This window comes from Oryzias latipes, chromosome 14 (assembly GCF_053564925.1).
Source record: "Oryzias latipes strain Hd-rR chromosome 14, Olatipes_Hd-rR_3.1".
Classification (NCBI taxonomy): domain Eukaryota; kingdom Metazoa; phylum Chordata; class Actinopteri; order Beloniformes; family Adrianichthyidae; genus Oryzias; species Oryzias latipes.
In genome coordinates this window covers 19266850-19281342 of record NC_136250.1, presented here as the reverse complement: position 1 = coordinate 19281342, position 14493 = coordinate 19266850, and positions in this window count along the sequence as shown.

Sequence of the window (14493 nt, the reverse complement as noted above, 5' to 3'; positions counted from 1 at the left end):
TTGATATATAAATCCAAACGAATGAAAATACCACTAGTACATTGCAAAAAGAAAACTTAAAAAAAAAAAAACATTACGTGCATGTTTTTTTTAATATGCTGTGAAGTGAATATACCATTTCCTTATTGACAAATATTGGAATCAGGGATATAAAGTTTATAGGACTTATTTTAAGGGAAGTAGGTAGACAAACATTTAATATCAGTTCTTGGAAAAAAATAATTGCAGGCCTGTTAATGCAATCTATCATAAGTTTTCAATTAAATAAAAAAAAAGGCTAGATGGGATCAGGGGACTGGCCATTTAATGGATTAAAAGTTATTTTGATCATTTGAAAACATCTGTGAAAATGGGAGAGCATCCGTAAGAATGTTTGGAAATTGTATGCAGGGTACCACAAGGTTCAGCTCTGGGCCCAGAATTGTGTTATTATTTTATCATGACCTACGTAAAATACTTCAATTACTAAAACTCATACTATTTGCTGATGATAAAGTACTTTTCGTTTCAAGTGATAATTTAAAACATTTATCAAATTTAAATAAAACCAATGTCTTAGTATGCATTAACAATACTGAATTTCTAGGAGTAATTTTAGATAATAAAACCATCAAATCAAGTATTTCCATCATAAAAATCTACTATCTGTTCTCTGTATTTACTTCAAAAAAAAGAGATATCCACTAAACCCATTGAGCTAATTACCATGAACACATCCATGCTCCATTTGTCAAATCTAACATACCGAAATTACATGACTGTACAACTTTCAAGATGGTTTATTTTCAGTATTAGAAAAGATAACATTGCCCACAAGTGGCTGGGATAGGCTCCGGCAGCCCCGTGACGCGGAAAGGGAAAAAAAACGGAACATTATGAATTAAATTCCTTGCTTCCAATTCCTTTTCCAAAAAAATGTTTTTTTGAAAGAGAAGGAGGATTTAGATTAAGGAGGACATTGATCTTCAAAACAATTAAGACTTAGAACAACATTAAAAAGATAATGCATTACAGTAGCCAGAGTAAAACTGTGGTATGAATACAAATTCAGAATTAAACAATGTCCAAACATTAGCCACTTGAAAGTAAATACAAAAAAAAGATTTTCAATCTTCACATCAAAACCCAATAGATATTGGTTATAAATGCGGTCATTGGTTGTTGTTGATAACTGAATGGGTGATTATTGTTATCATCAGTAAGGGTATTGATTTATCTGTTCATAATTGTATATGTTTGATATAAATAAAATACATGTAAATTACAATATTGTGCAATTTGATTTTGGATTTGGGGTAAAGTGGTGTCAACATCAGTGGTGCAGTCATCTTTACAGTTGACATATCATTTTGTACTACAAAGGGTCACACGTTTCTTCTCCTTGGCTTGTAGCAAAACATTTGCTCAGTATTGACCCCAAAATGGCATGTTGTTCCTCTGAAGGACCTTCACAGCCAGTTTAAGTGGCAATGAAAGTCCTACTCTGTAGCAAAAACCAGTCCTCACTGTAATGTTAATAGACAGAGATAATGAAATACTCCTGTAGGAGTGGACAAGGGCTAATGTGCCCATATGATGCTTAATTTAAAGATCAGACACCCTTGGAGGGATAAACCTTTCTGGAAATAAAAGCACTCTCTGCTTCTATATGACTGTTAATCTACACTCATTAGTCATATTTCCCTCAGTCAAAGCCAGGACTAAACGCTATGACTCACACTTCAGTCGATGAATGGCTTTCTTCTCCAAAGATTGCAGTGTAGTTCATGATTGTCTGTTTGCTTCCCACACATCGCCTTGGTGAAATCTGGCATTACATGACACGGTGGTTACAAAACAGCAGCTCATCAAATGGTAAAGAAAATTACAGGTGTGAAGTATAAAGTAATTTGATTCAAAACAAAATCTGCAAACATTTACTACATCACATGTATTTTCAATGCAGTTACAAAAATCTACAAAGTTTCTTGTAGAAACAAAGCCCTTCAGAAAATTATTTTCTGCCGTTGCTATTTTTAAAAGCATTTTGGTTGAAAATGGAGCTTTGACAAAAAAAAACAATGTCACAATATTCAAAGAACACACAAATACACACTCTAGAAAGTCATTTTAAAGGGTCCAATGGTCATTTGCACTCGGGACCCCTTTTTTACGCTAAAAGCCTTGTCACACAGCCACAACGCATATTTTGTGCATTTTCCATTTGTAAAATTTCGGTCTTCTGTGATACATGTATGATATACCTAATTCATAAATGTGTGTGCGTTCATCTTTCGTCGATGTGTGCAGATGTCCGTTAAGGGTTTTAGCAGGCGTCTTTAGGTGAATTCGGTTTTTACGCAGTCACTACGTAAATCTTACGCAATTTTGAATTTTGTGAGATGTTAAGGAAAAATTTTGTGGCTTTCCACGACTGTTCCAGATAGGTCCAACAGTCTTTTCACACATTTGCCACAGATGTATAACTTTTATATCACATATATGGTGCACGTATCAAGTTCAAATTACATAATTGATGCATGAATCACTAACAAACTGCATATATTTGTTCTTCTCATGTAGTTTTAACAACTTTTCTCAGTTTTTACACATATATTCTCCGATGACCAAATTTCTTCCGTGCAATATGCGCACAATGCATATGGTGGCTGTGTGACATGGCCTTAAGTTCTTATACGTGGGTGTTTTGCACTGCTTCCTTCTCCTGCCGGCCTTGTTAGTGACAATCAGTGTAGGCCAGGGGTGGGCAATTCCAGGCCTCGAGGGCCGGTGTGTCTGCATGATTTCCAGATAGTCTTGCCCTACTCATGGCTGATTACCTGGTTCAGGTGTGTCCAGCCAATTAGAACATGCCAGAGCAGGGTATGCTGGAAAACATGCAGGAATGCGGCCCTCAGTGCCCACCTCTGGTGTAGGCTGAGGCAGAGAGCTGCATCATTGAGTAGCATAGGCATGCAGATTGTTGGGGGGGAAAAAATCTGCTGCTCAAACCACATCTCAAATAAATCCTTTGAAAGCTTGCATGACCTATCATTAGCACGGAACATGTTACATGATTTTATCCTGCAGAGATGCAGCATTAAAAGTATCCTAGTGAACCACTGGCGATCTGAGATAAATCCCAGTTTTTTGTGCATGAAGAATAGTTCTTTTTGTAGCATGGCAGTTCTTAAATTCAATCTGATGGCTTTGTCATTAGGCGGTCCCTAGGGTGAAAGGTCATTTACCCTCAAGCTTGATGCCAGGCGACTTTTACTTGTTTTGCCAAAGAATGTTGACTGTGTGGGAATACACTGGTGGATTTAAAAGAGGATTGCTGCACATGGAAAAATCTTTCATCACCAACACACAGAGCTTGTGTCAAATCATTTGGTGGCAAAGCGTCTAGCCAGTATCGACCAAACTGGCCCTTCAAACTCCAGCTGATGCCTCAGTTACAAATTCTATATTAAATACCTTTGTGAACTAGTACTCAACCTAAAACTTGTTGAAATAGTGTCTCACTACCAGCAGCAGAACAGCTTTAAAAGGGTTGCAAAACTGTAAAAGGTCACACTTTCTACTCCAAAGTTCTATTCAATCCTTTAAAAAAAAAAACAACTTGCATGACCAGATTCACTGATTCTATCAGCTCTGATGCCATGTGTTAACTTGATGCTAACTTTAGCTCCCCTCACCTCCCAGGGTGAGAGGAAAAGTCAATTTTATCAATAGTGTCTAACCTTACAGCCGGACAGGGGGATCAGTCAAAAAGCCTCATTTTTTATTTAGCCTTTTTTTTTTTTTCTCAAAAAGGTTGCTAAGCGAGTGAAATGACCCAAAAGAATCCAAGTGGCAGCCAGGAGAATATCAACATTTCTTTGTTCTGCTCTTGCATTAAAAAAGAAAAGAACAGATCCTACAACTAGGAATTTCGTACAGCTACTCCAAGTCATTGACAATGTTTATGTAGTTAAATTTGAAAGGAAATACAAGAACATTTTAGAAAAGGGTCAAAAAGGGATTTTATTTGCACCAGAAGTGAAACAAACTTGATTTTGTGCCATTTTTTTGCGTCTGAATCGTTGCCATTGATAAAATAAATATATAAATAATTATGAAACGACCTGATAAAAAATTCTAAGTGAACAGCAAAAGCATGTACAAATAAAAACTCCTGATGTGCATCTCAAAAATTTTCAGCTCAACAACTTTAACCCTCAATTCTAAGATGAGAATCCCTGCAAACAGACACTTTTGTATCTACATTTTTACAAACTTCTTCACACCGTATTTATTACTTAAGCTATCAGAAATGTGTCAGAATTTAAAGCTGGAAAATGCAGCTCCATAAATGAATACACCTGTAACACTACAGACTTACAAAATGCCACTGCACGGGGACCTAAGTTTTTCAGCAAATTCAGCACGTGGCCAGGCAGTGGCATTTGTTATCATGAAGCGGCTGTCACATCTTTGCACACCGCGCGCAGCTTCAAAGGTCTCAAGATTGATTTTAAAATTCTTTTAATGGTTTATAAGTGTTTTTATGGTCTTGGGCCTTCTTATTTGAATGATATTCTTTTAAAATATGAGCCCTCGCGGACCCTGAGGTCCTCCGGTGCTGGCCTCTTAGTTGTTCCCAAGGTGAGGACCAAAACTTATGGTGAGGCTTCGTTCTGCCATTACGGTCCTCGCCTGTGGAACGGCCTGCCAGAGGGCCTCAGGGCCGCAGAGACTGTAGAGGTTTTTAAGAAGAGGCTCAAGACCCACCTTTTTAATTTAGCTTTCAGTTGATTTTAACTGCTAAATTATTCTATTAGTTTTAATATAGGCTATATTCTATACTATACTTCATTTCATTTTATGCATCTTATTCTCAGTTTTTATTTATTTATTTATTTATTTTTTAATAAATCTTATAATTTTAGTATCTTATTGTGATTTTAGCCCCAGTGTTTCTTGTGGGAGTCTTTTCTGCCAGGGTTGCCGGCTTGCCCGGTGGCTGTTGTTGCAGTTCTTGCCCTTGCTGGGGCGGCTGGGGTTTAATTTTGCAGCCTCACGGCTGTGAAGTGGACCCTGGTGTTGTCCCGGTCTGGGTTGGCGCTGTGGCCATGCTCCCGTGGGCGGGCTGGCTCCTGGTATGAAGAGTTTCCCAAATGCCGTTTCCTCACAGCAGAACCAAGCCTTGTTTGTTTGTTTGTTTGTTTGCTTGCTTTTTTATTTATTTATTCATTTATTTATTTATTTATTTTAACTTGCATTGGTAGTCAACATTCATTGTCGTGGGTCATGTGCTTTAATGGAGGGGAGTGGGAAGGGTGTAGGGTGGGTTGGGTTTTTACTGTAATGTTGTGTGTTTTTTGTTTTTAATGTTAAAGCGCTTCGAGCTGCACGAAATGCATGATAAGCGCTATTTTATAAAAAATAAAGTTTGAAGAAAGTTATTCGATTTTACGGTGACCGGACAATTTTTTAACATCAGGTCAGGGTTACCAATCTGCCCCTGTGCTGGCCACCTGGTTGTCAGAAATCGTAAAGCAGCAGCACGGGCACTCAACGAGGGCCTTTGACATGGGCCGGGGGTCCATTGATGACCGGACACCAATCTGGCAATACCGGCCATTGTGGGTCCTTCATGTGGTAAATGCAGTACACTTGTGTAGCACTTTCTAATTTCCTTGAAGGCCCAAAGCGCTTTACAGTCACAAACCCATTCACCCATTGACACATATATTTACATGCTGCCGAACACTTGTGCCAACCTTCCACCAGAGGCAAGGTGGGGTTCAGTGTCTTAGCCTTGGACACTTCGACTCATTTAAATTGGGAGACAGCCTTGATGCTACCCAAAACTCATCAAGACGTTGATAGCACCACAGCAAACTCCAAGACCTATGTCTTGATGAATCACTGTGGATGCTCAGAAGAAACAGAAAGAAGACAGAAAATTGTGCTTTCTGCACTACTCATAGAAGAAGAAGGGCAGCCCTGTGGCCGCCCAGCTGTTGCCTGATTTCATAATTGCATCAACTCCGCCTGAATGACTGCTGATTACGGCCACCATCTACATTCATTACCATGCCAACAATTTTCAAAAATTCAGGCGGCACGAAGTCTTGAAAGTTCTGCCGATGCGCGGTGGCAGTTGTATTTGTAGCCATAGCATTAAACCTCTCTCTCAAAAAAGGTAAGATAAGGTGTGTAACAGTTAATCAACAAAATCAATTATCGATATAAATCCCTATGATCCACCCAGATCGATTGATTGTATCAGAAATAGAAAATACCATTTGAATTGAGGAACCGTAGGTTTACAGCAGATGGAACGCATGTGATGGCAGCGAAAAATGTTCAAGCTCGGATCGGATTGGATTGAATCATTCAAAATGAACCCACATCGCCAATGAATCGTATCATTAACCACAAATTATGATATGAATCGAATCATATTTAAAATGAATTGTTACACCTCAGGTAAGACACTTACAAAAAGGTGTTAAATATAGTTGAACACTCACACTCCTATACACCCTAATTCTACAAGCTTTTGTTTTCATATTTAAAGTTGAAAAGTGCAATTTAAAGCTTGAAGTGGTAAAACTAAGTTCTGAACATCTAGAGGTTTTGAGAAAAAGGTAATGTCACATAAAATAAAAAATAAAATAAAAAACTGTGTACTTGTCAGGATAACAGAAAAAAGGCAGTTTCCAGGAAAATGGATTAAAAATTTAAAGCTGCTTCTGTGCAGTAGAGGTCCACCAAGTCTTGAGTCACTTCTAAAGGTGTTCCAACTTTGCTTGATTAGCGGTACATACAACCTTCTCTGTCTGTAAAAAGGCAGTGCTGAAACACACTGTGGTACCATGCCCTTGTTAGCTTCAGCTGAAAAGTATTGTACTGCTGAAAGGAATGTGTTGTTTCAAAAATGGCAGGAAAAGGGTAACTAACAATGGAAGAGTGACAGACCATTATAAAACTGAAATTGCAAGTCTTTTTTTTCTGAGGAATTGTGAGGAAATCAAGGTGTCAGTGAGTACAGTTACCTTAACCATTAAATGGTGCTCAGAAACTGGGGCTTACTCTGGTATGGAGAGATCTGGCAGACTCAAAGTCACACGTGGATCAGAAGATCCGTTTCTGAGAGATAACATCTGAAAGGTGATTAACGGGACAGCAGCTTCGAACATAGCTTAATTTTGGTCATAAGTTAGACCCATGTAAAGAGAAGACTACAGGGTTGACAGAAGGAGTTCCACTAAGAGAAGGAATGGTAAGAATGGAAAAAAAAAGAGAAAGCAGCTCACCTGGGCCAGGAAACACTGCCACTGGACTACTGACCATAAGTAGGTTTAATGGACTGTTTAATCAAAATGTGAAATGTTTGGCTATTGGTTTAGAATATATATAAGTTGCTAATATGGTGAAAGGATTGCTCCACAAGGTGCAACATGAACTGTAAAACATGAAATAGGAATGCTCCTTCTTTTTGTTGCCATTTGGGCAGAAGTGTGCAGTCTTAATGACATTTATATGGCTATAGGTCCTGGTGCTGTGTATTAGGTCGGCAATGTTCTGCTTGCCCCTCATGTATAGCTTGATATCATCCATGAAGAGAAAGAGACCCCATTCCTGAGTTGGTATCCATAACAAGTCTTGTTGATTGTTTGGCAGAGAAGGTCCAGACCTATGCAGAGTAGCAGTGGGGTCAAACCATCTCCTTAGTATATGACACTTCTGCTGGAAAATTATGCAAGTGACTTACAGTTGACTTTAGGGGTGGTTTTCTAAGACTTTGTTGAAGGTCTTAGTTACCATTGTTATTGTTGTAATACTCCAAGTATTCAGTAATCTATGTGTGCTGAGTCATCTGCTTTCTTCTAATCAATCCAGGCAGTACACAGGTTGGTGTGTCATGACCTGCAATTTTGAGCAACTGTTCTGTCAAATAAGAGTTTATGTTTGGCTCCTCTGGTATCTCTACCAATTCCTTTCCTTGCTTTGCACATGTATTGACCCATTTGTCAACTTATCTTGGTTGTAATTATGGTAATTATGCCCGGCATGTACTTCCACATTTTGAAGAAAATGAATTTTTGCTAACAGTTGCAAAAAACTGCACCCTGAACATTCTGTAGACCATCCCTGCACTGTCACTGCTTGGTCACATGGTATTGTACCCACTGCAAACATTCACTGCTGTGTTTTGGTGAGCAGCATGAGGTGGAGAGCCTCTTCCCATTGTCTCTGTTACTGCTGGACACATTCGGGTTTAAGCTGCTCACGACAGCGAGGTCATTGTTGCTGCTTTGGGGAAGGTTGGGGTTTTTGTTGGGATTCTTTGAAACTCCCGACGACAGCATAAACTCTGCTACAGGACTTCCTAATGAGGGACTCTCCCCAATCTTCTCCTCCTATAATCCCACTGGGTCCTCTTTGGTATCACGTGTGCTCTCACCCAGATCATTCTTATAACTTTCAACAATCCAATTTCCCCTTTCCGTCCATATCCAAACCAACAGTCCTTACGAGAGGAAAGTCAGTCTGTAGGTGGGTCGGTCAGTCGGTTCAGGTTTGAAATTGTTCCCCATTCGTTTAACTTTTTCTGAATTTTACTCAGAGGCACTATTTTCTGTTTTTATCTCTTTCTCTTTACGCTTTTGTCGTAAATAAATAAATCAAAACCTCAATATCTGTGACTTTAGGGACAATTTGCAGGTTTCTTCATTTGCAGCCACTGGGATTCTTGACACTCTTCTCTATATTATACTTCCTTCTATTAATTTTTAATGCAGCTCTGCTCTGCTGAAAACAACCTTTTTTGAAGGATGTCTTGTCTCAGTTATATAGTTGTCTCTTTTTTGACTCATGGAAGTGTTTTGCCATTCAACAGTCACAGAAATGCCTGAAACCATATTGTAATTGACAACCCTAAAGATGAAGCCCAGAAGATAAAAAATTGAATAAATTACTTTATACACAAGCTTGGTATAATTAAGAAAATGTTCTGAACATTAGCCTATTTGAATGGGAAAGCTTTGATTAGATGAAAAAACAAACTTTTGAAAAAAATTCCAAAAAGGATTTGGAATTGCTTTCTTAAATTAACGCACTAGATTGAGAAATGCTTGCAAAAATGCCCTTGTACCCTTCTTTTCCTGCTACTTACTTTTATTAACCCTAAAGCTGATGCTACACACACACACCAGGCATGTGTTGCATGTTTAGGAATGCACTGAATACGGGTTTTTGAAAGTACTTCTAGAGTATGGTGTTCACATTGGTCTGTCGCTACCCAATACTAATAACCACAACCGCAAGAGGCTTGGTGCAAAATGTCAAAGCAGGGAATCTTGCTCAAGGTTTTTTCTTTCACAGATCTATTCCGATATGACAGATTTGGTGTCAGATATCTCCAGCCAGGCACAAACAGCAATTATTAATGTTTCATTCATGATCTCTTTAGAAAAGGTCAACACTTTTGAAAAGGACGCTACCCATACATCATTCACAAGTCCCCGATTGGTCAAGGTTCAACTGGTTTAACTTTCGGTGCAAGTTCAACTGCAGTGCGTTTTGTACATAGAGCAAACTGAGCTTAACACTTGTGTGTCAATGCTTGTTTTGAACACAAAACCCCAAACCCACATATGTGTGCGTTTACATAGACCATTCATTGAAAGCAGTTGCTCGAACACACACACATTTTAGAGCCCCGTACCATAATAGTGAAAACCTGTGTAGTTATTTGACAAACAAGTTTAAAAAGTCTTTATGAAATGTTAACAAAGGTATTGTTAATTTTCTTGAAATACAGAGAAAACTTGACTCAGAGAAGACTACTAGTTAGTACCCTAAGTTTTTTTTTTTTTTTAATTGTGGCATTTATAGCTTACCTACATTCAATTCACTTTAGTAGATTTATCTTGTTTAGTTTGAATTCTCGGCACCACGTGGCCCTTTGCATTTCTAACAACAGGCATAATCATGAATTATAAAAGGTCAAAAAGTTAACATAGTGAAGAAGTTTTCCCCCATGACACAGGGATTTTGGGTCATTCCTTTATAAAAACAGGCAAATGCAATTCATCAGATAAACTCTGCCCCTTTTCTTCCTTTCCTCCTTTGGTGTGCCCTACTTGGCACACATGATACACATACTAGATGCAGACTATAGTCAAAAAGGAATTTAAAGCACATTTTTCATGGAATGTGTGTGACGGGCAAAAGACCAATGATGTTTTGTGAAGTAACATTTAGTGGGTGATTCTAGAAGACAAAAAAACTTAAATAACTTCAGCACTTTTCATTTTTTAACATCCAAAATTGTGTGACTAGCTAAAAATGTTACTTTCTTACCCTCCTGCTCAAACTAGTGTCGTATTCTGCTGCGCATACGGCAATAAAATATTACGATCTGTTTTTGATATGCAGAGTTCTAATAGGGCATTCATTGGAAACAATACAGCTGATCACAATAATAAAAAAAAAGAATATCCGATCACTGATTAAGTTGCAAAATATTACACAGATTAAGTCTTAAACTATGATCTGGCCCGATTTCTGATCATTTGGTTAGATTGAGTTATCCGTAGTCATTCATAGTCACAACTGCCTTTATTGGTGGATGTGGTTCTGCAGGTGAAAAATGATCAAATCTGTACAAGGCACACAGGTGGCCGGCAGGAACTTTTAAGATCGCAGACAACCGGATGAGCCCATAAGGTAAAATTGTCCATGCAATTTTTTTATTTTTTATTTATGGGCATACTTGTGGTGGTTGTAGTGAATGTTTATACATGCAGGCGTTTCATACAGACCTTTTATTTTACTAAACGCCACTGCGCAGGGAACCCATTAATGCTGTTTAAGTGATAAGGGTGGGCTCCTTGCATGTCCCTTGTGCACAAGGGACACGGCTGTTATCAATAAGGAAATTTGACAATCAGAGCATCATTGTCCTGGGCATCCTACGGGCACTTATATATTATCTTTATATCCCATATGTAAAGCATTTGCGTGCGGCCAGTAAGCAGCCACTGCGCGCACCTCACTAATGACTAGTGTGGCGTAACGACAACGTACAACAGCATAAGTGCATGTAAGTTATGTTATTTGTACAAATATTTTATGATACATTTACCAAATTCACAACAATGGTACGTTCCATTGCTATGAAGACCCTTTGGGTTGCCACATGAGCCTCAATGGAACTGCAAGACTCCTCTTAAGATGCAGCTGTTCCTCTCTCTATTGACCAGGAAAAATCTGTTTGATAACGAACTAAGGACTTTAATTATTTTAGTAGTTTTATAAATATTTAATGCACCATTTATAACTTATAGATTTTTTTTTTCTGCTTCTTCTAGTGTTTGTCATCGGGTGTCACCATAGAGACACATATTTTGTGGTGCATAAGGATGAACCTCATGGTTTGTTTCAGAGTTCAAGTACTGTATAAAAAAGTTTCATCCCTGTTGTCAAGCAGGGGTAAAAGTGAAAATAGTAGTGGAGGTCTGAACTGCATTCCTTCAATCACTCAGCCAAATGTGACTCACCTTCAACTTCAACTTTCTTTCCTCATCTAAAGTGACTTTCAAAGAGAAAAACGCAACTTGAGATGCTACACAAATACACACAAACCATATATATGTGTGTGTGTGAATAAATGTGGGTGTACTACGAAGAATTTTATTCTAAATTATGTATCCTTATGATAATGTAGTCTTTGGAATCTGTTTGAATTTTATTATAACTTGAGTTATGAAAAGTAAAAAAAGAACACAGTGAGAGTAGCAGTGGAGAATTTCCTTTACAAAAGATTACATGAAACGGGTTACATGAAAGCTTTTTTTCAAAGAGAACGGTCTTTAGGATTAAATATAAAAGTACTAGGAGAGTTGGCTTACATACCCAAACAGCTACAGCAGATTCCACGTTGGGGAGGGTCTATATATATATATATATATATATATATATATATTGTGTGCGTGTGAGTGCGTGTGTGTCCTCCATCATGAGAAAAAAACCACAATAACATGCTGGAAACACAAAAAACACTATTTTCATCTGAGTGGAAGTGGATCTTAAAGTTACATGTCTAGTGTCCATTAAGCTCAAGTTGCACATCTTGACTTTAAACGGTGATCTATAGCATTTTTTTTTTACTTTTCTCTAAAAAAGAAATGAACTTTTTTTTTTTTAATTACACCAAATAATGCTTTTTTTAGTCTCTTACTATTGAGCTTTCTCAGAAAATATCTACCACACTTGATGATGTTCAGCTTTGAGTTCCCTGGAATGTTGTTAGATGAGAATGTTTGAGGAAATACTGATCTCTACATCCTTACAGTAGGGTTTGTGGTTGTGACACTGTTCCTTTGGTGGTTGGGTGGGACATGTCACCATGGCAACTGAATCAGCACAGAAGAAGCTTTTTTGGCTCTTTGCAATACCAGCAAGTAGCTTCCACTCATTAGCTGCCAACATGGAGTTTGAAGACGTCATGCTTATTTTACATATGTGCTTGTTTTCAAGCATACCGTACCCTTTTTTTTCTTTTTTTCTTTTTCCCCCTAAAGATCCTACTATGCTTCTTCATAAAAAAAGCAGGAAAAAAGGGAGAATTTCCTGTTCCAGTAAAAACAGGAATATTCCAAGGCTCACACTTCCCAAATGCCCATGATTTTTTTTTAATATTATAGTGTAAAAAAAAAGAACCCAGGAGAAACAAGAAACAAACAGATACCCAACTTGACTAGCTCGTCTACTTTGTTCAAACCCAAAGACAACAAGATTTTAAAGTTCTGTCCCAGCAGAATTACCTTTAAGCTGGGGTGCTAGTGTACTTCAAAAGTAGCCTTTACAAGTCTGCATTATGGAGAGAAAAAAAACGTTTCTTTGGTGGATTGTAGAGGCTTTACAGGTGTGTTTTTTTCCACCTTTTATTTTTTTTCCCCAAGTCAAACACTTTCACAAATATATCTATGTAGTTCAGAGATATTCAGTATGGAGCTGCAGGAAGCACTGCAGGGAAACACTGCTCTCCTCAAGCCTCTCCCTCAAGATGAAACTGCTTCTCAGCTGCCACTGCTGTTGCCTTGGAAACATGCTTACTCTCACTCTTTTACCCACACTCTTCACCACTCGCTTCATTAAGTGCGTTGCCGCTGGCAATTAGAATAAAACCAGCGGCAGGGCTGACTGTCTTGAAATGCGGTCTCCAATTAAATACTTTCAAAAAAACAATGTTTCTTCCAGCTATATGCACTCTTTATACAATAAAGCACGCACCTGGGATATATAGTCTTCTGAAAACTACACCACAGTTTCTGTAACTGATCATTCTTGCATTCTATTAATGAAAAAAAATCTCACAGTAATTTTCTTCTTTAATTTATATTTGATATTACCCCGTAAAGTCCAACACATCAAATAATTTAGAGGAATTTTAAATGTTCTGGAAATAAGATGTTTTTTAAATAATTCGATGAAATCCACACAAAAAATGCTATCATTTTTTTTAATCTATACAGATAGTATCAATGTTATTATTCAGGGATTTAGTACACGCTACACATTTTTAACATGGAGTAACTGCATTATTAGGAATTAATTATCAACACATTTTACAGTTTTTCAATAAGCAAGTAGTCAGTAAAAAAAAAACAAAAAAAAACAGTTAGGTTATTCTCACCGTATAGTTTTAAAAATTGGCAAAACCTTCTCCCGCCAAAATATTTTGCAAGATTTCACAGAGGCAGCCATTTTGAAATGAGCAGTAAAAGCCCTTCTACTGCCCCCAGTGGAATGATGTTGAACTAGAGGGCAGATAACATGGACCAAATTGTACACAATGAGATTTTTAAGGAAAGTTTGGATCATGCTAATGAGATAGAATTCTCAGAAATGCGTGTATCAAATATGATACAAATGGTTATATAGGGTTAACACATAACACATATCACAGGAAGAGGCCTGCTTGATCAATTCGGGTACCTCTCATTGTCTATGCAGTTTTGATTGTTCAATTTAAGGTTATTTCTAAGTATGACTGGAAGAACATTTTGAGTCTCACATGGCTGCTTGTGCTAAAAATCGTGTTTCATTGTTTAATCTTAGATTTCATTTTGTAGAGCCATCTATATTTGATCTTAGTTAAAAACAAGTGCCCAAAAAGAACATTTGCATGTTTCATGAAACACAACATTATTAATTTAGTCCTGCCTGTCAACTGGCCTCGCACTTACAAAGAAAGAAAAAAAGAAGAAAAAACGACTGAATGGGCTTAAGGCGGTCCTTCAGAATCCTGTCTGAGAAATGTGGTGCAAACTTTGGCCATGGCCATTTTACCTGCTGAGGGAGGAGGGGAGGGCAGAAAAGGTCTCACATTTTTTCAAACAATTTAGAAAAATAAGGAGGAATTCATAAAAATATTTTTTTCCAAACATGCAGAATGATGCAGCTCTTCACTCTAATTGATAATTTTTTCACATGCAAATCTCATGTCATTTA